Source organism: Cyanistes caeruleus, chromosome 2 (genome assembly GCF_971803275.1).
Source record: "Cyanistes caeruleus chromosome 2, bCyaCae1.hap1.1, whole genome shotgun sequence".
Classification (NCBI taxonomy): domain Eukaryota; kingdom Metazoa; phylum Chordata; class Aves; order Passeriformes; family Paridae; genus Cyanistes; species Cyanistes caeruleus.
In genome coordinates, this window is record NC_141702.1 from 33862922 (window position 1) to 33889129 (window position 26208).

Here is a 26208-nt window from a genome sequence, read left to right on the forward strand (position 1 = left end):
TGCTCTCCAATGAATGTAGTGGAAGCCTAGAGCAATCAGTAGAGAATTAGACAAGTAAACCTTAAATATCTGCACTAAGATGGTGATAAATTTCCCCAATATTTTTCTGTCAACCATAAACAGCTGCTACAAAAACAGTTGTGCTCTTGGTCGTAGTTTCATGACTTGGCTTGTAAAACATGCCCTGCTCCAGGGTCTCCAACCTCCCCAGAGGCTCCTCAGAGTGTTATGGTGTGTAAGTAGGTCAGCACTCCTGTTAACGTTATACCACTCCTGTGACAAACCTTTTGTTTCTGCAAAAACATTGTCTAAATGCTACTTCTCTAGCATCTGTTTGGCCATGATAGCATGGGTATGGCTTGCAGTATAATGTTTGTACTTTTAAAATAGATCCATTAATTTATTCCCTGTACAGGAAACCTTTGTACTGATTCACTGCTGGAAGAAAGTAATAGTTGTGCAGAGGACAAATGCCTCTGAAAGGGCAGCTTGTTTTAATCCACATGCTGTTCACAATACCTGTGTTTCTTTTCTCTTTTAGAGCATAAGCATTATAGGAAGCGCATATAAACTGTGAGGATTGATGAGACTTTTTGGTGGTTTTTGTAAATTATTTTCCCAACAGAGAACTGTGATTTTATGTTTGGTATATCAAATTGAGTAGAAAAGAGAGATAGAAACAATTTGGAGTCTTGAAAAATAAAAAAATCTTTTTACATCACTTTTTCTACCTGACTACTCCACATATTTAGATACAGCAATCCCAATTATGGCTTTGTCTTTACAAACAATCCCTATTTGAAGACGGTGGTAAATGACATTATTGTAGTCAAGTATGAGAACTTGGTTAGTAAAATAATGGAGCTCTACTCAACAGATATGAAGCAAGAGTGTATAGCTTATCATGTAAGAAAAGCTTGATATTATAATTATTAAATTTCTGTCCTATTTTCACCTTACAGTAGATGGGATCAGTTGTATTTTCTTCTTTGCAAAATCAATTCTGAGAACAGGTACGTTTTTTGATTACAGCTTCAAACTTCTTTCAAATGTCTCAGTAAGAGTTAGAAAAGCCAATCATTTATGGAAATATCTGTGAAATAGTCCAAGTCATTTTGAAAAGCTACATTTTCAAGAAGAGTGTTTTTCCTGAGTTTAATGGAAAGGGAGCACAGCTTGCTCCCTTCAGTTCAACAGGACCAGCTGGCCATTTTCTCTCCTATTAAGTGAATTGTGGGCATATTGCAGGCATGAAGACTGCACACAGCAGTTATCACCAGTTCCTCGCTGTGTGTCAGCATACATTTCTACATTTCACTCCATCAACAACATTCTTCCCTCAGGTTGTTTTTGTTAAGCTCAGATTTGAAAAGCCTGTGATGATCTAGCAAAATTTGGCAGCATTAGCTTACTTGGAAACTTGAGCATCTTTAACAACAACTTCAAAGTTAAATGGCACTTAATTTTTTAAAGTACATTTTATCCAAGTTCTTAATTTAAAAAGACAATGTTAATGTTTTTTCTTTTTATGATAGTGTCAGTAAAACAGATTCTAAAATGCATCTGAAGAAATTCTCTAATTTTATCTGAGAATACAAATAACAGTCCAAAACAAGTAAATCACATTTTCTAGCATGTTGGAGACCTGCTAAGTAGCATATTCCAAGACTGGATAATATTTTGATTACAGTGATACCTTTATCACCAATAACATTTTATGGTAGTACAGATATGAAGGAGACCAGATGTTCACCTGACCTTATCTGGTCCAAACCATGTCCAAGCTCTTTCTTGTGGAAAGTCCCTGTGACCCTTGAAGCTGTGACTCTCCTTGTCCTGAGATAAGCCATGGTTTTAATTCCACATCACCAAAGTCAAAGGAGGTCTTTGGTTGAATACTTCACCTAAAAACTCTTGTAGCCATTGAGCTTTTACATAAACACCAAAGCTAACACTGATAAAAGATTTTCTTGGTAATACAGTACTCAAATCTATCAAAAGATACCTCCAAAGTTCTCCACACATAAACCCATGCAAACTGTTCTAACACCCCCACAGCTTGCACTATCCACCTTCTAGAGACACCTTAATTCCAATACAACTTTATTAGTATTATTGGCAAATTGAAATATTTCCCTAAAGCAGAAAACTTTTTCAGATCTTTTCTGAACATGTCTTTAAATCATCAGGACCTTTCTCCACCTTCCCAGTCTGATCTTAAGCTCAGAATGATTTATGGTGTTATTCTGATGACAAATACTACAGCAATGAGCCAGGGCATGGATATTTTTCAAGTTGAAAACCAGGAAAGAATCATTAGATACATGATAAATCAATTATTTGAACAAAAAACACAGTCATGAATGAAAAGAAAGAAGCAGAAGAGAGTCAATCAATTTTAGTGACTGACAGAAGAAGCAGGATATAGGTACAAACTATTTTTTTCCTATTTTTTTCTCATGAGAATGCAATATGTTTAAGAAATGTGTCAGTATATTTCAGTGATATACTGTAGCAAGCCGTCATGCAGAAGAGGAACCCATCAGCAAACAGGAGATTGGAAGTAGCAGCTAGGGAATATATTCTCAGTGTTTCAAACCAAATGTGATAGAAACTCATGTGAGTAACAGAACTGACCTAATATGGTATTTGTTCATATTTGTTCACATTGTTCACAAGCAGCTGTTTGACCAGCATTCTTACTTACAAATTTTCACAAAAGCTAACGTGTGTCTGAACAGACACTTGAAGTATGGCTGGTCTTCATATAAGTACTCTTCTTCACCCATGAACAACTTTGTTACTCAGCATCTGCACTTCTGTTGAGACTGCTCTGATTCTCTGATTGGAGGGCAAAAGCAAGTTCTAGGATGATACAGGTGATCAGAGATGATGGTAAGGACACAGGGATTGTGTCACTAATCAGTAGTCTCCTTTAGGGAAATTGGCACAAGAAAAATTTCCTGCACATGGAAATAGAATCATATTTTTCTATCAGTCATAAAACCTGTGATATAAAGTTATGTGAATAAAATGAAGGACAGAAGATGAAGGATAAATCAATAACTCACACACATCACTCACTCACACACTGCTGTCTGTATAACACCAAGAGAGGGTTATATTGAATTTCCAAAGGCACTTGAGCTTCTAGCTTTCTGCAGCCAAGGCTAACATTCCCTCTGGCAGGGCTTTTGGCCAGGACTGGATACTGAGCTCTCAGTTCCATAAAGGACACCTCTATCACTTGAGCTGAAGGACTAACTTCTTCACTTATCAGTGATGATGACAGCAGGCTCTGTCAGAAATTCAGTGCTGATTCTGGCTGGGGTAACTGAAGCTGACACTGCACCCAGCTGTTCTCCCCTCCATCCAGCACACCTTACTGCAACTGGGGGACAGGAGACATCCTTATTTCAGTTCCCAGAGATCACAGCCTCCTAGTTTAGAGTAGACTACTGCTTTAGATGTTTCAGCTGAGGTACCAGATGAAGCAAGACACCTGAGGCTCCAAGTGCATGTACTCTTCTACCCCTGCTTGAAGAGGATTACCTACTGCAATAGCTGATCCCCACCATGGCTAACATGAGCAGGGAACATGTGATGCCCTCTGCTCTTATCTCATTTCTTGCTCCTTTTGATTCCCCAGTGAGCCCCCAGGGGTCATGGAGTTAGGTGGAGTAGTCAGCATTGCTTCACATTAAACCAAAGTATACAAAAGGTGAGAGGATATAACAGCTGAGCAAAGGATGGCTGAAAGCTCCAAGTTTGGTACACTCAGCCTCACAATACATCTGCAATATGGAATGGGTATATTGATGCATCAAGCACAGCATGAAATATTAATGCACCTGAAAAGAACAAACGGTGACTGACAGGGAATGTAGCAAACAGTGCTGGCAATTTCTGCACCTGAAATTACCTGTAAAAGGCACATAGCTACTGCAGGATAAGGAACTGTGGAAAGTGGAAGACCTAAAACTGCTTGCCTTGCTTACACTAGAAGAATGAAGGCTGAGAAAACAGGCATCTGCTGCATATAAATACCTGGTTATAAACATCAAGGAGTCAGGAGGTCCATCTAGGTGAAAGAACAAGTACAATCTGATCCCAAAGAAATGCAGCCTGAAAATTAAAAGATTGTGGCAAACTACAAGCACTTTAGACATCAGCAGCGCACTCAGTCTCCATCCCTGATCCAGCAGATAGCATGTTGTCACTTGCGCTGCAGATATCCATGTGTGCTGGGAGCTGGAGGGAGTTCTACAGTCCAGAATCTATATGGTTGTCTTTAGGATTCTGGAAAGACTCCAAAGCTTGTAATGAGTATTAGCAATGCCATTTGACTGAAGGATAATTGTTTTTGTAAGGTCCTTTAAAGCCTCTTTTACAGCCCTGCATTTTGGCAAATGCTGTGTGCCAAACTTACGGTAACCCAGCAGTTGCCTCATAACAGTTTCCAGTGCACTGAGAAGTTTAAGAGTATGGTGAAGAACTAAGCAGTGGGGTGGTAATTTTGGCTCTGATATTATTGTGGAATTAGGATCCACCAACAGGTATCAGTGTAATCACCTCAGATTGCCATCAATGAAAAAGGAACAAAATTCTTTGGGCGTACAGCTGCAATCATTTCACTTACTGCCATGAAAGAAATCATGTGTCAAGTAACAAAGACATCATGTGCCAAAATATTTTCTCTGTAGCACTTTGGTGACTTCTGTGGACAAGAGCAGGGTACAACAAAATCATATTTATTCTTGATTTTCACCTCGACTAAGAAGTTTTACATTTTTATTTATAGCTACTAAAGGGGAATTTAAAATTCCCTCAGTCTGATAAATTCCTCACCTACAGCATTTTGGAAAAGCCTTCTTGTTTTTTAGCCTTTTCTTTATGAAGGATTTAATTCCAGTTTTTAAGTTATCCCATGTATTTATAGGTAGGAGTCACTTAGAATCTGTGCTCTGCAGCATTTACCTGTCATTTTAATGGCCTACTTTTCAAATGCAAAACTGAAAATTGAAAAGAGCTGAATTTTCTGGTAATAGGCTTCGTTTTCCCAAATGATATTATGATAGATAGATTTTCTTTTTTTTTAATGGAGTTAACAATACTTTATTGAGCACAGACACTGAAATTTACATTTCCATTTATAGAAAGATTTACTGAAGAACCCTAATTTAAGGAGGGAGCTTCCTGTATTGAACTCTTAAGTAACTAAGATGCAGTAAGCCAATGAAATCATGCTCCAGAATTGGCCAAACTGACTACTAAATGTAGTATACTGATAATCTGCAATATTAATACATTGGGGTGATACATTAATATAATGCATAACATAAGAAAAATAGTCAGCTGTGTTCTGTACAGTTTTCTGGTGTGTTTAAAGTGGCTCTTTAGAAAGATAAAAAAATGTGGCAGAAATACACCACTTATTTGAAAGCATTGTGTTTTGCAATATTGTTCTCCAAGGAAACTCTATTTTGTTAATTTTGAACTAGTCTCAGAGACAGAAGGCTCAAGTTGTGCTGCTAACTCCACAACTGTCCTTTACAGGAAAAACTCATTTTGTTTCTCATGAATAGTCCTTGTAAGCGGCCACCTTTCCTCCATCTTCAAAGAAAGGCTTCCACTCCTATTCCATGAGTACACTCATCTTCGTCTCTGCATGCATAATTGTTGGCTGTTCAGAGACATTAGAAAGAAACAAGCAAATTGCTGCAGAATGGCAAAATTATTTAAAGAGAAAAGGCAGATCCATAAAACCAGGCTTAATCCATAGTTGGGCACTTTTGATACTGCTGTTATTCAGGAAAAACATTGTTCTAAAAACCTCTTCCCTCAGCACTAGCTTGCAGGGCTGTTGAGTAAGAAAAGCAGTAAAAACTATTTGAAAATCTTATTTAGGCACTGAATCTTTTAAAACTGCCTTTCTGGGCAGCTTGGTAATACTGTCGAGTTGCATTGTTCTTTTGCTTTAAAAGGAAAGTGAGAAGTCAGAAGTAATCCCAGGACTGCAGGTGACTCTTTCAACTGGCACCTGCAGGAAATTCTTTTCAAATCTCTTACCAGATGTGCAAAGGTAAGCAGCATCTCAGGAGAGAACATTTCTCCCAGCAAAAATAAAGGAAAAAAAAATGAAAGTGTTCATTTTGTGGAATACATTCTACCATTCTTTTAAGATGCATTTTCATGTCTCTTCTAGAAGCCTGTGTGTTCAATATTACCATGCAATGTACTGCAAGTCTCTGCGTGATAGTTCCACACAATGAGTGCCAGCGAAATTAAAACTAGGTTCTGCTTATCTGGTTTGAAAGTGAGTATGACATGCATTTGCCACCATTTAAAATAATTTCCTACTTATATTGGCCAGCATGTTTGCCATCATACTTCCTTTTTTGATCACAGAGGAACCCTTTGCTTCTCAGGGCCAGATCCTCAGGTGAACTAGTCACTCAGCAGTAAATATTGGCAAGTGCTGACATTTGAAGTACCTCTGCTGGAACATTATTTGACCAACAGAGGTGAAACCTAACACCTTGCACTTAGTGCTATAGTTCAGGAACCTTTCAATTATTTTAATCCCTGTTTGTCAGGGCTTCTTTGGAAGCAGCTTGTTGTGTTTTGATCTCACACCTGCTATTTCTGTCCTTGAATATATTCTGCAGCCCACCCCTGTTCTCCAATATCCTTTAGGCATTTCTCCTTTGCTTGGCTCAGCAAAAGGCTTGTCCCCTTCTTCTCCCATCAGTCATTTCAGTAGTCCTCACTAGGTCCCCATTCCTCAGGCTATTCACCTTCTCCTGAGGATCTTCCCTCAAAGCAGAGGATACCAACACAGCAGTGATGCTTTGTGTATGACCTTGTTTAAGATCTCTGCCTTCTGGGTTTTCCCCTCTGAAAAAGAATCCTCTCCTATTCTTTGAATGTTAATTAATATTTGCACAATTCTTTGTCCTTAACTAGCACACTGTAAGTGCCAAGTAGTATTAAATAGTGAGGATTCCAGCCCTGGTGAGGCACAAAATAAACATCTGTTAGATCCTTTCCAGATATGAAACATTAAGTCTCTCTTTTGTCTAGTGAACTGAAGTGCCCTCTTAAAACTCTTGTTTCTCCTAGGAGAAAACCAGCTAGCAATTAAAATCCCCTTTATCCTTCCCCTCACAGCAAGTTGGTAGGAGAGGTGGAGCAAGTGCTTCTCAAGCCTGTCCCCGTGTTGTGTGGTGGCACAATGGACTCAGCATCCAAGAGCTGGGCTCTCCTGCCTGGGGCAAGTGCTGTATGTGAAACACACTGAGGATTGAGCTGAGGCCTGTTTGTACCCCATAGCACAAGCAGCTGCCCCAAGGAGACCTGCCAAACCTCACTCCCCTCCAATCCTTACACTAACTGCAGAGAAATCCCATATTCCTCATGTTAGAGGCAACCCACACCACCTTCATTTACCTGATGCCTGTTTCTTCAGGTACCTGACTTCAACTCTCTGTTCAGCAGCCATCTAATCCTGCCCACATCTGACATCTGGAAATGCAATATTGATGTTTACCTGTTTCCCCAAGCACTTCTGGAGTTGATACCAGAATTACTTCAGACTGCTTGTCTCTGGCAAAGAGATGAGAAGCCTCTCACTAGCTCCATTCCTTGTCATTCATGTCAGCATCCAAATCCATGGGTGTTTGGAAGATTATATTTTTGTAGGGCTTGCTACAGCACTGCAGCCTGCTGTAAGGCAATTACACCCCAAAAAGTCACATGAATTCAGACTTGCACACTTCCTACGTATTACCTTTGGCTCCCTTCTCTGATCAGGCTGGCCTCTCTCCATCCCAGTATGAACAGCCTTGTTCTTCCCCTGAATTTCATCAAAACCCTGGACACCTGCATAATGAAGTGAAGTGACACTGTGTTTCTGTGAGACATGCTTGTGATTGAGCTAGAACATTTTCTGCTTCTGTTCTGGCACTTACCCAGCCAGTCTGGATCACACCCACAGCCCAGTTGGATAGCTCACCTCTGGAGCCACATAATACCCCAGAGGTGAGCAGACAGAGGAGATCTCAAGCTGTGGGACCTCAGGCGCAGCCATGCAGCTTTGTTCAGCCTGGTAGTACCTTGTAAGCAGCAGGAGGAAACTACAGACACGTGTTAGTGGCTGGCTGACTCCCACAGCCACTGAGCATCAAAGGATTTTTCCAAAGGAAGGCAGCACTGATGGTAGCAGTTGTGTTTGCTCAAATGCTTGGAGAAAGCTGGCACTAATTTTGGACAGAAGCCCAGAGAGAATCTTTTTAATGAGTTGCAACTTGCAATATGTCTGATCTGTGGCTGAAAGCACATCCTTTACAGGGAGTAATTGTTAACAATTTTTTTTTCAAGAGAGGTGCTTGTTACAGTAGAGTCTGTCAAAAAAACAGGACCTCCCAAGATCTGAGGCTTCGAGCCTCATTATCAAGGGGACATTTGCTCAAGTGCCTCCTCAAGAACTGAAGCACACCAGCCTGTGATTCAACCTGGAATTATATTCAATCATCTCTGCCTTTCTTCCAGTTATAAACTTGGCTGTTTTCCTGGAGTACTTCTCCTTCCTTCTCCCTCTCACATTTTCTAAATCCTCAATCCAAACACATTTAAGCAAACTTTATGCTTTGAAGGAAAGCAACTGGCTGCAAATCAACTTGGAGGTCACTGTGTGGCCAGCTCTGTGCCAAGCTGTCTGTCTGACACAGTGTTAGGTCTTTACATGATGCATTTTACTCCAAGAAAACTATCAGGTGGTTTTGGGGCTTGCCAAGGCTGCTGTTTCGTACAAATCTGTGGCACTGATACTCACAGCTGGAGGTCACCAGCTCAGAGGTTTAATGGGAATGCAGTGTCATAGCCGGATCTTGGACGTGATCTTGTAGCAGGGATAGTCCCACGGGATCTGGTCCCATGGTCAGGGTGAGCCATCCTGTTCTTGCCCTGGACCCACCACTCTGCCTTGGAGTGTCTAGGAGGTCTCTCAAACCATCCAAAGTACAGCCATGCTGGTACTGTCCTGTATAGTTTCTTTTATACACGAGATAATATCATTGCATTATCTCCTCTAATTTTCAAGGTTCTTGGATATAAATATCTGTTGAAGAGCATATTGTGCAAGCTGCTCCTTCTTTACTGTTCTTTCCTGGTAGGATCTGCAAAAAAGTCCTTTATGTGTACACTTTTTGGCAATTGATACACAGCACCAATCATCCTTACTACACATCTGTCTTGTCTTTTATTCCTCCACCTTCACCCATGTCCCCAGGAGAGCTGTATGTATTTGATAGACAAGCAGGAGATCAACATGCAACAAAAAAGCCATACACAGCATAGAGACCACCACAGAAAACAAGAGAATAGATTAACTTTCTCCTGTGCTTTTGAACAAGAATTTTCCCAGAGTAAGTGGCAGCTCATTTAGTTGCACTGCTGAGAATAAGTACAACAGCTGCAATGCCTCCAGTCTTCCCCTGTTTTAGTTAGTGGGAACATCCATTTCTGATTATAGTGATAATGATCTTAGCTCTTGACCAAGTTTATCCTGAGCCATTTGCTAGTTTCTATTATTTGCATACAAATAGTGAAAAGCACTTGAATCAAAGATGACAGAGAGTTCTCTTCAAAACAAAGTTTTGTCTCTGTCACGTTCTCTACAGCAACTTTTCCTTGGATTTACCCTTTTTCCCTCAATCAGACATCTGCACTGCACATTTTTGAGCTCTTAGTAGTTACCCACATTCTGGTGTAACTAATACAGAGACTTTTCTAATGGCAAACAATTATTTTCTTATCCTACACATACACACACACCTACAAGACCATATATTGGAAAGAATGACTGTCCTGGTAGATTTGCAAATTGCACAGAAAAGCAGCATATAAGGGAATGAACAGGAAAACAGACGAACAAAACCAAAGACCTTGGTCTATAATATACTTTTGTGTGTAAATGTTGAAGTGATTGCCTACTTTCCAACAACTCTCTTTGATAGAAAATTATCTGGCAAGGGTCTTTCTCTGAGTTACAACAGTGTCTGACCCTGTTCACTTAATAAAATTGAGAATTAATGCTTTGCCTGTTTCATTGTGCTCTAGATAATTCATTTTGGCCGCTGAATAAAAATTATTCCTTGTGTGCACATGAGTTTATACTTGACTTTTCATGCAGAAACCTGAACCTGGTGGAGCTATTCATATGCAAAACAGTTCTGTTCTGAAACATTGAAACAGTTCATATGAAACATTCCAATTTCATGGGTGGAATAAGTCTGCATGTACGCAAAGACTCAGGCAGCTGCCATTTAAAAAAAAAAAAAATAGTACTTCTTTCTAGGGTACTTAATTCTCATTTGTTAAACTTTAGTGAGACTGGAAAAGGACACATTCATCTGGAAATCATCTTGCTGGCAATCTCTACTATGAAGATGAAAACCATTGTGATTTTCATTACATTTTGTTCTCTATTGGACAAGACCAGTTCTGTGGGCTTTGCTGCAGAAACCTTATGGACACATAATGCAGCACTGACCTCAATTTATATTTTCCACCTCCCCTATTTTTTTTCAGTGAAACATGACCTGTGTATAACTGTACCTTATCTGGAACTTTTTCCCACATGTTACCATGTACTGTAATCCATAGACGGGTATGTGTAAGGAGTTTCATTGTAATCACTGATTACAAAGACTTTGTGACAAAAAGGGGTTTCTTTTGAATCAGTTGATACATTTCTGATAATTAATTTCAGTACTAATATCCCAGCCTCACATTTCCTGGGGTTGTGGTTTATGGCACTTTGACATTCTTAGGGAATTGTTAAATGCCATGAGGTAGTTTCTTCCAGTCTCCTACAAAAAACAGCCACTACCTTTCCTGTTGTCATGGGAGTGAAAATTTCTTTTGTTCTTTTGTTGGATTTATGCTCCATCCCCTTACACTAATCTCTCTGAAAATTCCTGATGTTAACATCCATATAACAATGTCAATGGGAAGTCCAAAAAATCAGAAAAAAGGCTTCCAGCATCCAGTGGGAAAGCAGGATTCGTTTTAGGACATGTTTGTCTCTGGCTTATGGAAAAACAAATTTGACTGATAACGTCTTTCTCATGGTCATGGAAACAGAAGTAAATGCTGAAGAAAGGGGCAGAAAACAAGTGTTTATTTCAGCAGTAAGGCATTCAGCTGGATGAACTGAGAAGGCAGCAGGAGCTCCCATCCAAGGAGTTGGCAGCATCACCCAGTCCTTAATGTCATCCCAGACCACAAAACAACCTTCCTTGCTCAGCTGAGACCAAGGGAATAAAACAGTTGGGTTTCTTCCCTCTTGTAGTCCTGTGTCAAAGGCCCCTCTCAGTGTGCAGTGGCTTTGCATCCTCATTTCTCTTGTGATGGGAAGGTGTGAAAAGCTGCTGTGGCTGAGCAAAGCCCGCTTGGTGCCAGCCTGGCAGGCAGTCATGGCCAGCCCAGAGCAGCACATGGGTTGTGATTTCATGAGTGCATCACTCTGCACGCGTTCCCCATCGCCCCCTGTGTACCTACAGCAGTGGGGGGAGCGTCAGGGTAGATAGACCCAGTGGCCTCACTCTCACCTGAAACCCCTGATCATTTTTTTTTTCCAAGAAATCAGTGTTATTTACAAATGTAAAAAATGTTATTTTTGTGGTCATGGGGAAAAAGGATGGGACAGCCATAATTCTCCCTGAGTTGCTCTATTTTTAAAGTGTTTTTCCGACTCTGATTCTATCATCAAGTTTCTTTCTTGGTTGTAATTTAAGCTTTTGTGTGAAGGCTTGGATGAATTTGGGTTACAGGACACCCAACATCACCACAACCAAATCATTTCCCACTGATAGAAAATCAGCCAATATCAACTGAAAATACAAACATTTCATAGAAATGTAGGTAGCATATGACACAGAATATTTGAAAAATTGTTTCTCTGTCTCTAAAAATATCTTTCGAAATAAAACAATGTGGCACAAATATGAGTAAGAATGTCTTCTATTTTCAGGTCCTAGGTAATTATTCAGGACTGAATATACATCATATGTGTCCACAGAAAGGAAAACTTAGAAGAAATTTTTCTAATACATTGCAAAATTTACTTTGCGGAGATACTGACACTGATAATATGAGACAGAAAATGTTAACATCTTCTCTTTTTAAATTAAGAACTTTATAGGCTTTCAACTTAAAAATAAAGTCACATCTTCAAACTTCCAGTTGAAAAAATGCTTATGCTGACAAGTTAGTTAACACTGCAAAACTTTGCCAGATCAACACAAGCTTCTCAAATCTTCATCACTCTCCAAACAAAAAGGAAGCGGTCAGAGAGATTGTGAGCAGAGAGAAAAGTTTAGGAGGAAAAAATGATTTTCCAGTATTACAAACTTCTCAGGTTGATAAGGAGATTATTTTTAAGTATTTTTACATTTGTAACTGTTGAAAGATAAATTTTCTGAAGGCTTTTTCTAGACAAAAAATCAGACAGGGAATAATCGTTGGCAAGGTCTTAAACAAAATAAGGTTATCATACACAAGCATTAGGTAAACATCTCCTTTAAAATGTCTTTTGAAGAAAAAAACTTCTTTATCTTTTCTTCCTCCAGCACCTCAGCTCTGATCATGCAGAGAGCTGTTTTATATCAGGAAGGGAAGGGTTATGAATGATTATGTGGAATACTTGGAATTTTTCAGAAGAGAAAGTTTTGCCATATTTATTAGAGACTCCACAAGCAGTACAATTATTTCTGTTATCATCCTACAGCCTGAACTGCCAGAATTAAAGTTACAATTAAAATCAGAGGTTAATCTGTGCCAGCTTTTTTATCATTTCAGAATGACATTCTTCCTCAGCTAGAAGGATTAGTTCTTTATATTTTGTTTGGGGGTTTCTTTTGTTGTTTGTTTGTTTTTGTTTGGTTTGGGTTTGGGGAGTTTTTTTGTTTGGTTTTGGGGGTTTTTTTGGGCTTGTTTTGTTTTTTGTTTTGTTTTAAAAAACATTTATGAGAGAAACAAGATGCATCCTCCAATGTCTCTTACCCCTGTAGTACTGATCTTGCTGGTTCTGCTCTAGCAACAAGCACAATCAAGTAGCTCTTTTGCAGCATATCAAAAGACTCCTGGCAGACAGTGAAGATCTTTTTATCCTTTATGCTAGTAAAGCTACACTATGGTCAGCCCCTGAGGTCCAGAGAAAAATGGTAGTTTCTCCTTGTTCATTCTGTGACTTTTGGCCTCTGCTTTGTTTTTTTTTGTTTCATTTTGCATTTTTGCTCATTATCACAAGAAACCCCACTGACTGAAAAATTGTGTCAACAGGGTGTAGGCTATTGCAATGTCTGTTAACAAGCCAGGTTATATATACAATAAATGTGTTTATGCTCATAGGTGGTGTATATTGTAAAAAAATTTAATGTTTAACCTCTCTACTGTATAATCTAATGCAAGAGCTATTTTTACATGAAGGAATTGAAAGCCAAATTCTATTTTTCTTTGTTATTCATAAAAACAAAAGTTCATTGCAGTTTAATTGAAGTTGGTGAAACAGAGCACAACTGATTGCAATCATTCAATCTATAAATATATCTCCATAAATTTCTTTAAATTTTGTCTAAATATTTAGACCATATATTTACTCCATTGAATCTAGCTGAAGTCTCCAGAAGACATTGGTAATATGACATTACCATACAGTTCTAGCCATGAGGTCCTAATTTCTTCCTCCCTTTTGTAGTGTCCTCCCACACCTCTCACCATTGAGTCATATCAAGGAAAATAGATAATTTAGTTTTGTTTCCTCTTCTATGAGCAAATTTTTCCTTGCATATAGTCACCGCAGATTATCAAGGGGTACTGAGTGATAAGAGGTCCTCACCTTGAGAGACTCTTTTTCTGCTGAGAGGAAATCATTCTTCTCCATCACAGCATCCAAGGATATGGAATGTGTCCTTTGAACAATTTCTGAGAAAGTGCCTTAGGTACCAATAGCAGAGAGACAGGTAAGCTGCAAAAATCATGGCAGCACTTCCAAATCTTTTTTATGAAATAATTCATGTCCGTCTAAAACTGACTTGTCACCATCTGTCTCTCTGATAGTGCTTTTCTACTTTTTTATATGTGATATAAAGGCTTGAATCAATAAAAAGACTCAGCTGCTGTGGTACTTTAAAACTGCTTTTTCTCTTCATGTCTCTTGACACAACACTGGCACACAGCAATGAGAAGAGCACAACATCTATCCCGTGTGACACAAATTACACCTTTGCTGCCACAGAAGCTTCTGCTCGGCGTACATTATGCATCCGCTCACTGAGGCTGAGCCCTGAGCTTGTACGCAAGGCTGGAGTCACTGCTTGCTTGGGTTTCAGCCCTCCCTTACACACTGCACAGACACAACTAGCTGGAGCTGGCTCTGCCTCTCAAGCTCCCCCATGCCTCAGACCCCCAAATTCCCACTGGCATCCCCCTGCCCACTTCCATGGGCAAACCCATGCCCACTTCGAGTCTGCAAAGCTGATCTCCCAATTCTAGCACTGCATCAGATATTTTGAGGATCTTCTGCCTAAAACCCTTACATGAGTGAAGCACTAAACAACTTAGACAATTTTGCAAAAAAAATATAAAAAATACAAAATCCAGATATCAGCCAGCAGAGCTGAAATCTGGCTGAGAAACATATTTAACAGAGTAGCTGAATAGTGGGGGAAAGGGAAGGTGCGGGAAGGGAAGGTGCGGGAAGGTGCGGGATGGGATGGGAAGGGGAGGGGATGGGAAGGGGAAGGGGAAGGGGAAGGGGAAGGGGAAGGGAGAAGAGCCAGCATAAAGCTGCTCAGGAACTTGTATCCATCCTGAAGTACACTTTCAAAGCCAGAAACTAGCTGCTCTTTGGGGCTTGAGGAAACCTATGCGTGAATGAGCTACTGCTCACTCTCCAGGGTAGCAAGGATTGGTTGTATTTCCATATAACAAGGATCAGACCCTAGGATAGCCACAGGCAGCTTGACCAAAACAAACCCTTCTGCTCATCTCTCTCTGGGCTCTTCAAGCCCTCTGCCCCTGCTGTTTGCCCACAGCCCAGCAGACTCAGAGATGCAAGATACATCACCATAGCTGATTTCTGCACTGAATTTCAGCCAAGGGGAGCTCCAGGTGGTCCCAGACCAACCTGACTGGTGGCTGAGTGGTTGAAAGAGTTACACTAAAGTTATGGCCTCTCTTCTGGATCTCTTTTATGGCATATCACATGAAACATGTCTTTAACAAATGTGGCCAGAGAAGAAGTCATACACAAATATCTGCTCTGTTTCCAGAGTGGAACCTGGATAAACAGGAATTTCTTGAATCTCTAAATCACTCTCTAAAGACCAGAAATAGGTACAGCAGGGACATACCAATAACAGGTCCTCTCATGCAGCAGTCTGATCAGCATCTCTCCCTGCCTCCATCTCATTTGATGCTGCTGTTTCCCACCTGAGTCTTCAGCAGCTTCACTAACAGCCAGGACAAGGACCAAGTGGCCTGTCCTGACCAAATGGCTGATTAGGGGCTCCATGACAGACTGTAGCTTCCTGTGAGCCTGGAGGATTCACACAGAGACATCAGAGCTGGTGCTCTCCTGCAAGGCGTTTCTTCACTAGAATGAACCCCTGGAAGAGGCTTCTTCCACTCAGTCTTTCCATTTTAGCAATTAGTAAATTGGGCAGTGTACTTTAGTGGGAATACACCCTGGTACCCTCTGTGTGTCCTGGAGCAGTGCTCTGAGGAGGGCCATGCTGGACCCTACAAGACTGCCTGGCCTTTAAGAGTGGCCAGGCTGGCAGCAGCACAGCACCACGCTGCACATCAGCTCACCTGGGGGTAGCTTTATTCCTAGGCAGGATGTAAAGACTATATTCATATAAAGACACAGGAGAGTATAAGAGTGGTGCAAGGCTAGTAAAAAAATAAAAATAAAAAAATTTAAAAGGATACATTTTGCCAAAATTAAAGACATTTACAAAAGAGTAACAGCATTCCTCAGTTCTTTCAGTACCTTAGCTGTGGTGGGAGGCTCACTAACTGGGTTTTATGGCTCACCCCAGGCAACTACCTCTCACAAAAGCTTTTAGAGCAGCAACATTTTTTTTTTCTCATGTTAAGATGAATAGCAGATACAGAGCAGGTGCTCTGGGCAAGTTGCCTCTTCCTTGTGTACAGGGAAACAACCCCTCCAGTTTTGCCTTCCTGCAGGTGTGCCAATCCTCCCTTGTGACAGTGTTCTGCAGTATTATATGGTGCCAAGGTTAACTTAAATGATTTTAATACACTTTTTGTTGTGTGTTTGAATGAACCAGTTTCTGAGTAAAGTCCTTTTAAACCAAGTTAACTACAAATTTTATTAATTAAATGCATATTTTCGTAATATAACCAAAATTAGCCTACTTTTAATGTAGTAGTTTAAGCACAGTAGTTATGAGTGATAAAACTGAGATAAAGAGTGTTTGAATTAGTTGGCATGTCTGCTGCTAGCTCTGGAGGAAACTTCACAGGCTGATTGTCTGTGGCTGAAGAAACCATGTGGACATCTAGGATGTTTTACAAGTGGTTTGCATGTAGTGGGCAGGAGCAGAAAGGTGATGCAGGGTGATCAGCAGAACAGTGATGGGCAATTGTTTGTCTGTGCCGTGCTGACAGCAACCATTCCATCACAGGAGGAGCAGAGAGAGCCATGGAGACTGGGACTGCTGCTTTCTCCTGCTGCAAACCAGCAGCCAGGCCCAGGCACTAAAGCCCTGCTTCTTCCATAGATGTGATACAGCCAGAGCAGCCCACAGCAGCAAAGGAGCTGTTTGACATGGCACAGCTGCTCAAAGGGCTCCTTCTCCCTGGCCTCCCCATTACCAGCTTGGCAATCAGAGGATTTTGCTCTCCCCAGCAGCTGAGCAGGCAAGGTTTACACACAGCTTCCCCCTGTCACTGTGTTTTAATCTCTGCTGCAGCAAAGTCCCCAAATGGGTCCTCAGTAGGTACTGTGCCTTATTCCCAGGGCTGTTCATTCCTGCCATCATTCACTTTGATGGTCCCAGCACACAGAAATAGAAATAACTAGAAACCTTTGCATCTAATCCAGTGCCATCAGGAGCTTTCTATGCATTTTAGAAAAACCCAGGCTGGTACAGAAAGTTCCCCATTGCAACAGACAAACAGGAGGGCCTGAGTGAGGGCAGTGCCTCTCCTGGCCACGAACCCATCTTGTGATGCCCTCGGACAGGTGAGCTAGAAGTCCACAGAGGCTGACGACCCACTTGTTTTGTTTATCTGGTTACAGCAAGCAGCAGTGACAGTATCAACTTTTCCTGCCACATGGGACTGCAGACCCACTTTCAGGTCTTACAAGGGTGATTCAGGAATCCAAAAGGGCATGGGGCAGCAGAGGCAACAGTAGAAATGAAGCCAACTTCTATTTCTGCTTTTAAACTATTAGACCAAAGAGCAAAGCAGGGTCTGAATGACTGGCACTTACATGGGAATGTGGAGAGATCTTGAAATCCATCATAAAAGGTTTTTGTAGTGGCGTTTGACAGTGATTTGTCAATAAGCAAGACCCTGCACATAGTGAAGGTGGCTGACATCTGCAGTGGAAGAGGCAGGAAGGAAAAAGGTTCAGAGTACAATTATACCTGTAATGAGATCACCAAGAAATGGCAGAGAGGATTGAGCTCATCAGCAGAAACTGGAACAACTACATGCTCCCGGGCGTGGGGCATAAAATGGGAACTTGGCTGCAAGAACTCTGGTGTCAAGGACAGGGTGATTCTCTTAGCATTTGACTTTTTACTCTTAAAGCCACAAAAATGTAAAGTTTATTACGCAGCAGCTGTGAGTGCTTTAAAAGTATCTGTGAAACCAAGAAGAAAAAACATAAAAAACTCTGTAGATTTGCTTCCACCAGCTCCCATATGGTGGGAGGACTATTCAAGGAGATCTTCCAGCTCTCTCCCATGATTATTCCATAATGTAAAATGTGAATATCGTATGGAGGAGGTTAGAGAAAGTATTTTCTTCTTTTTCCTATGTTTCAAACTCTTTTTTTTTTTTTTCTGACAGTTCTTTTATCTTAAAAAGAAAAAAAAAGTTTACTGAATTATGCCAGGTGGCTAATTAAAAGCTATTCTAGAGAAAACACAGACCCTTGCTAGCATATAGACCCTTTAAAACAATAACTTTTATAAAGAAAAACTTTGAAAACTTTTTTTTTTTTTTTAACAAGGAAGCCACGAACAGGCTTTTGTGTACAAAATTAATACTTATGTAGAGCTACCAAATTCCACAGGGACTCTCAGCCTCCACTGGAAGGAGAAAAATTTGGCCTAGGATACAGCTACCCCCTCCCTTCCTTTGTTCCATTTGTGAGTTTTCATGCATTAAGTCTATTTTGAGTTCCATAACCAAACAGAAGGAACAAATCAAAACCAATATCCCTAATAAAAATCTTCCCTCTACAGCAACAAGAGGAGTTATGTAAGACATTTAAATAATGTAACTCTTAAATGGGAGAATTGAACATGTCAGGCTGTAACCATAAGAAGAAAAATAAACAGTGTGAATTTAAAGATTTTTTTTCTGGAAGTGTCAGCAAGTCAGAAAATTAAAACTATTCAGCTCATACTCATAATTCTTAGAAATTGTCCCAGCACCAGTTCTCAATCTGTAGGCAAGTGGTGGCCACTTGCTACTCTTTAGCCACCAGCCATGAACTCCACAAAACAAGTTTTACAGACTAATATCTCCTATTGTTTGGATTTGGAGACCAAGCCCAGAAAATATCTTTGAACCAGTGTTCAGAAATCACAGTGCAGACTCCTTTCCATCTTTCCAAGACAGCTTCCCCTGGCATACTGTGGACTTGCAGCAGATCCTGCCTCCCACCCTATTTTTTACCTTTTTATAGGTATTTCCCTGACACAGTGAGACTTTCTGTGCCCTACAAGCCAAAGTGAATTTCTTAGCTAGACTGAGGAGGGAAATCAGGCAGAAATTTCAGGTATGCAGGACAAGCAATACAATTTACATTTTCTGATCACCCTTATATAAAAAGAGGCTTGTGAGTATTATTTCAAGCTGGGTTAAGTAATTTCACCTCTGCAGTTATGTGTGCTGTTTCTCTGGGGTTTCAGTCCTGTTTTCTGGATTGGTTTAGTTATGCTCAAGTGAAAACAATAGTTCTCAAGTGAAAGGACTATGTCATTGATGGAAACAATGTAGAATAAAAGTTGGAAACAGCAATAGCAAAAGAAAGATCAAAGCACTGCATTTTGGCTCAGGCATTGGATCAAGTGAGGTAAATCTGCTGTAAGGTTTGTGTTGCTCTTTTTAGTTGAATCCATCTCCAAACAACAGCTGCTGCGCAGCAAGTTATTGGTGTTGAATCACTTTTTCATCTCGTGGTCATTAATAATTTTTCTAAAAAGGAAACCGGCCCCTTGATGCCCCTGGTTGCTCCTTGCAGGTGCTGCAGCCAGCACAGCACCGATCCCTTCCACCAACCTCTGCCTTCCAGCACCGTCTGTGCTGGGAGCTGGGGGTCCTCACACCTGCTTATGTGGCTCCTTCTCTGCCAGCACTTTAAAAAATGGTGAAATCAACATGATTTAAATGCCAGACCAAGTCCATTGGTGTCTGTTGGGCTTTCTTGTGGGAAAGAAAAAAAGCTCAGAGGTATTCCTCATGACCACCTTTCTACAGTGCCCTGTATGTCCTCTCTGGGGGACTGTGGAACTGAGGAGGGTTTCACTGGCTTCAGGATTTTCAGGGGAAGCTGTGAAATTCGGAGCCTAACACAAATCCATATAGGCCAAATGACTTAATAAAACTTGGGTAAAAGTATTGCTTGGAAAATGAAATACACAGTATAACAAAATCATCCCCTCATCATGCAGCCCTGGAGGGCAGGTGGCCTTCCTTCTCTGACTTCATCCACTGGCAGTCTGGCACTGCCACCAGAGACCAGCAGCAGGCATGAGTTGCTGCCAGGTAGTGGTTGCTGCCTGGTGCTGATAGCTGTTCATTCAGCAGAACAGAAAGAAGGTGTCATTATTCCTGCTAACCCAGAGTGGAGTGTTTCAGTAATGACTCTGAAACAGAGATGCTGGTAAGGAGTGCACCTAAACATGCCCCTCTAATGACATTTCATGTGCTTTAGGGTACATGAGCCCTCCTTACAGGGCTGTCAGCTCTGACACCAGACCTCTGGGAAGGCAATTGCCCTTCTGGATCAGCCACTGGAAGTCAGACAGAAAAGCAAGGGCATCTCAAGTAATGCTAGACACGCATGTTCAGGAACCTCAATCACTCCCAGAGGATCCAAAGGCATGCCCTTCATTTGCTGTATTGTTTGAGCAATGTTCTCTGTAGCGAAAATAGACACAAAGGACATGTAAAACAAAAGCTAAAAGCTATTTAACTGCGAAGAACAATTTTCACCTGAGCACTGTGTGGTTTCTGGAGTAGGAAAAAAGTCACCTACATTTCTCTCATTGTTAATATTCCTTTTTATTAGTGTTAGTCTTTCCAGATCTACAGGCTCTTGAGGCACTTTCAGCATAGTTAATCCTGTCCTCTTGCAGAACAGGTAGCTATAATCTTACTTGGCATGTGGGTTGACAGCACCATTAAATGCTGTGCCATTATGTTCCTAGGTAAAAACAACCGACCCCCAGCTGGCTACAACCTCCTTTTGGGGAGTTGCAGAGAGCACTAAAATCTCCCCTGAGTTTCCTTTTCTCCAGGCTAAACAACCCCAGCTCCCATCAGCTGTTCCTTGTGAGATTTGTGCTCCAAACCCTTCACCAGCTTTGTTGCCCTTCTCTGGACTTGCTCCAGCACCTCAAAGTCCTTCTTGTAGTGAGGGGCCCAAAATTGAACATAGGATTGACAGTGTGGCCTGACTCAGTGCCATCAGGGAATGATCACTCCCCAAGTCCTGCTGGACACACTTTTTCTGATACAATTGCATGTTACAGGGTCTCTGATGTGTCCCTCATTACTCTGCCCTTCCCACACAGTGAAACTTCTCTTTGTTCATTCCTCCTTGTTCAAAGAGATTCAGAAACCCAAGCCCAGCACTGTACTTTCATTTAATTTCTCTCTTAATGAGAGCCCTTTCTTCTCCTTTCTTGGATGACTTTCTGGACCCTGCCAGTTTTCTTATGCAGTATGGTTTCCACATATTTCTGCACAGCACTAAGAATCTCTTTTGAACACAATATTCTTTTTATGAAGAGGAAATGCTCCATCTATTTTTCCCATCTCAAAACTTTTTCAGTCCTTTTTGGATATATCTGCACGATCTGCAAGTGCAAAAACCCTGGAAAGCTCCAGTCACCCAAGCTTAAGTTGTACTCTTGGAGATTTCATGTGATGTTTTCACACCTCACTCAGTTCTTGTATTTCTGCAGTAAATATCCTCATTCCTCTGTTATTTTCTACCAAAGATAGTATCTATGAAACTGAGGTTTCACAGGTTGGCAACTTTTGTGGTTTTAACACAAAAAGTTTAACTTCTGCTTTTGAAAGGTAGTGGTAGGTCCCAGCAGATTCATCTTTTCTTCTACTTTTTAAAAACATAAATAAATAATTGAATGGAATAAAAACCTTTAGGTATTTGTGGATGGAAAAAGAAACATCTGATTCCCAAAACATGTGTTTAACAGATGGTGGTAAAAATGCACTACTCTTTTTGTATTTGAAAAATAGTTTTTAAATCCTCATTTTTCAAGAAATAAATCAAGGAACAAATTTTCTACTGTTGTGAAAACTGTACTATGAAAAAACAATAGCTCCAAAGTAGATCCTAATTAAGTTGCCAATCCTCCAGTGTTTTCAATGCTCACAACCTTTTGGAACTTTTTCTCAAAGAGAAAAAAATCCAAGTGATTATGAGTGATCGCTTGAGCGATCACTTGCAAAGTGGTCCAAATGGCTATCCAGTTTAGCACAGATAACCACTGAACAGTTAGATCTGCTGGCTCTTCCCTTGATGTTAGAGTAGCAGAAAAATGGCACTCCTATGTTCGCCAAACAGGATTTTTCACCTGGTTTTGGTGAAAAAATGAGTATGAATACATATACATGTCTACAGTCACATACGTTTGTATGAAATACTTATGCAGAAAACTAGTTCACAATTCTTCTGTTCCTTGTGTTAGCCTTCAACAGCCAGCATTGCCCAGATGTTGACCCAAGTAAAACCCACTTGCAACTTGGAGAGCAATGCCAGTTGTTGCACAGAATACCTCATCACTGTCATTCTCTGTGGCCTACTTACTGGCATAGAAGATGCTCAAATAGTGATGGTCAGAGAGTCAGAACAGCAGTGAGCACTCCCTGAAGCACCCACTGGCCTTACATAAAACCCTTCCATTCTTTATTGACATTAAAGCTGATCTGCACTATTCAGACATCCTCTTTGGAGTGGATGCATTTTTCATCATTTATTTACTGAAAAACAGAGAGGCCCCATTCTCAGTGGGACTGTATGCTGATCTACTACCATTCTGCTGATCAGATATTTTTCATTCACATTGAAATTCTCCCCAATGAGAATTTTATCTCTGATAAGATATCACAGATATCTTTCATTCACATAAAATTCTCCACAAAGCAGCGCCCACTATGCTCTCTCATAAAGCCTAAAGTTATTTCTAATTTCAGAGAAAGCACCTCTCCTGCTACACTTGCCCAAGTTACCCAAGGCATCTCAGTAAAGCTGATTTTCCACCTCTCTGAGATAACTAAGTTGTTACAGACTGGGTAATCTGGGAAGGCTGTACAGCAAGCCTGCCACTGGCAGGGGCAATTTTCCTGCTATAACTAGACAGACCTTCTGAAAAGCAAAGAAGTGGATGTGCTTACAGCAAAAAGAGAACATGACACAGGATGATAGCTTTATGCTGAACCACAGACAAGGGGATGTAAAGCACAGCTCCTGGGCTCAGAGGCATGTGCTTTAACACAACTGTATGAAGGCAGCTGTGTGCAAGCATAAAAAATCCTTGTAAATACATGCAAGCACATAAAACAGCTTATCCCTAGCATGCAAAACTTTTCTCCTGAAGCAGGCACTTAATCACCACAAGCTCAAGTCTCTCCTCCCATCACTGCAAGAAAATGTGGAAAGGTCCCTTGCTTCCTTTCTCCCCTCCTCACCTCATGGTTTCCATTTTATTAAAGCAGATCAGTTTTCAGGTTGGGTTCAGAAATCCCTCCCCAGTAGAAACACAGCAGACAAGAAGTTGTCATGTGGAAATGCTGGCTCCCTGCTGATAACTTTGTGGTGGCTCAGGCAATCCTCTCCTTGTCTTTCCACTTTGATGGAATGATATAACACCTTTGTACCAAAAGGGTTATGAACATGTGCTGTGATTACAGTACTTGCTTCCCTTCCCTGAAGCCATGCAGTCGGTAGCACTTTTGGGCCTGGTTTGTCCCACCCTTATGTGTACTTCAGTTGCCAGTAGTGGGAAGCCCAGACAGTGCTCCCAGGAGGAGCAGAGAAGAGGGAATGGAGGCTGCCCCTCCCAAAAGCACCCAGGGGGTCACATCTGAATAAGAGGAATTGCCAGGCAGAAATCACAGGGTTTCTGGCAGTGCCCTCTCCATTCTGACACTGTCCTTTGAAAGACTGTGAATATAAGGGAAAGAAAGCACCTTGTTCCACCTTTGTTTAATGCAAAACTGCACATTGAATTCATTGTGTGTGTCTGATGAGAAAATGATGAAAGAAACCTCAAGTCCTTTCTATTGGAAGCTTCTGCAATGCAGTGCACAAGTTATCCACACCTTTTACTGAACTGGTCCCTTAGAGGAAGGGCTGAATACTCATGAATGGCAAAAGAGAAAATGAACTGCTTTTAATTACAATATTTAAATATTCCTTTCAGTATCAACTATTTCTCTTCAGATCCTGAAAGGATCAACTGTTTCTTACTGCAGCACACTCAACTGTGAACATTTTCCTAGGTAGCATGACTGCGAGTGTATTTAAAACATAAACACGGCTAAGAGAAGGCTGAAGCTGGAAATTTCCAAATGAATGCTTTTTCTTCCTCCCCACTTTCTGTCTTGTCTGCCTGCATCACCAGCAGCCTACTTTCCTGTTTGCCTAATGCATCAGGGTGATGTCCTGTGAGGATTTCAGCTATTTCATCACTTTCTACCTGTAGTTCAACAGTAACATTCCAAAGTCCTCAGGAGGCACTTTTCTCTCAACATTATACATCCCCTCGATTGCCTATACATGGAAAGAGATTCATAACTAATGTAGTTGGTGTCACAAGATTCCACTGGCACAGCAGTCAATACGGAATGCGGCACTAATTGCGAACAGCACCTATCTGCTCAAATTACCGTCGGAATGCTAACCTTGGGAAAAGATATTTTTATGCATAAGCTTTTCTGCAAAAGAAATATTACTGGAAGTGAAACAGCCAGGCTTTCAGTTATGAGAATGAGATCTGCTTTTGCCCTTGTTACTGCTGCTTTCACGATAGAAGAAAATATATCTTCAGACGAATTTCCCACTGAGGCTAATAAAAAAATTCCAAAAAACAAGTGGCCGTGGTAATTCTGAAAGGAAAAAAAATCTAGATCCTGTTATTTTGTAGAGACAATGTTTGTTTTAGAAAATATAAAATTTCTCAGATAACTTAAAGATACAAACTGTAATGTGAAAAATATTCTCATTTGCAGTACAGTGTTTTTAATGGAGTGTCTGTATTTTATGTGGCATAGCACACAGAAAACTTTTTAAGGTGCATAGAGAAGTATTTTTCAAACACATGTCACAAGGGACTGATTTTAAGATAGTTCTGAGCCACTTGCTTCTACAAAAATCTATATGGGTTTTGCAAGAGGGTCTGGTGAGGATCCCTTGGCCACCCTGGGCAGCAGTTGGGTTCAGGATGAGGAGGAGGTTTTGTCACTTGCCAGAATGAAGCTCAGCACAAAACAAAACAACAGGAACAAAACAACAGTGGAGAAGAGGACCTGTTTTATGGATGTGGAGAGAGGACCGAGAAAGGATGCCAGTTGCATCCACTGGCAAACTAATTAGTACAAACTAATGATCTTGACCATGATGTGATCCCAGACCCAAGGAAAATATTCCTTTCCCAGAGTAATCAGTCCCTTTCAACCTGAAGATTACATAAGGTTTCTGAGGAAGAAAAAATTTTGAATTTTTAAAAATAAAAGAAAATAAATTATTAAATCAAAGAATTCTTAACACTGGGGAAAGAATTGTCATGGGTTAACTCCATCTTTCCATAGCAGACTCTTTGTTTTAGAGACTGACACCATTTATCTCAGCAAACTGTTGATTAGGATTTATTTCTTCTGTCACAAAAACCTCCCACCTGGAGTGGAGGAAGTGTTTTTGAATCATACTGCTGACCAGAATAGCTCCTTATTTCTCAGCATGCCATTTCTATCATAGGTACATGTTTTCCCACTGCACTTGAGAACTATTCAGCATCAAAACCCATCATGAATTATACACTGAGATCTCACATACAAAATGTTCTCATGTTTACTCACCCTACTGTTAACTTCTCCAAAAGCCAGTTAAATTACCTTTCATGTGGACAGACTCTTCAAAGCAACACGGTTCCTGTGTTCATTTTCCAAAAACAGGAAATCAGTTAAATCTTGGGGTTTGTTCTCATCCCTCTTGAATTCCCTGAACTGCAGTTTTAGGTAACTGCTCATCTTTTGCTACAAGAACCAGTAGCAAAGTAATGTGATGCACTGTGATGCCTAAGACACGTATTCATCTTGCTCCAGATTCATCCTAAAGCCTTCTCCCTATTGTCCTGGCTTAAAATAGGTATCTGGACAAAGGCATTGGGAAGTGAAAAGTTGCCAAATATGATGCAAACTTTTTATACATATGCTCTAAAAATGATGATTGTTCAAAAAGCATGAAAAGTCTACCAGTATCTTTAAGACAAAAATACGCTCCACAAAAAAAAAGAAAAAAATTGAAAAACTGCAAGCTGAAAGTAATCCCCATTCCAAGAAGCACAGAATGGTTTAAGGTTAGAAGGGATCACTGGAGGTCATCTAGTCCAACCTCCCTGCTCAAGCAGGATCCCCTAGAGCATGCTACTCATGATTCTGTCCAAACATCTTTAGAATATCTAGAGG

At 40.7% G+C, this 26208-nt stretch overlaps 1 long non-coding RNA gene across 1 annotated transcript; it reads left to right on the forward strand.

Moving 5' to 3' along the window:
* The first annotated feature begins 90 nt into the window (after window positions 1-90).
* Window positions 91-6316, forward strand: LOC111926071 (uncharacterized). Its single transcript, XR_002862649.2, has 4 exons — window positions 91-243; window positions 963-1013; window positions 5985-6082; window positions 6206-6316. It is a non-coding gene; the product is annotated as an uncharacterized LOC111926071 (long non-coding RNA).
* The last annotated feature ends 19892 nt before the right edge of the window (window positions 6317-26208 follow it).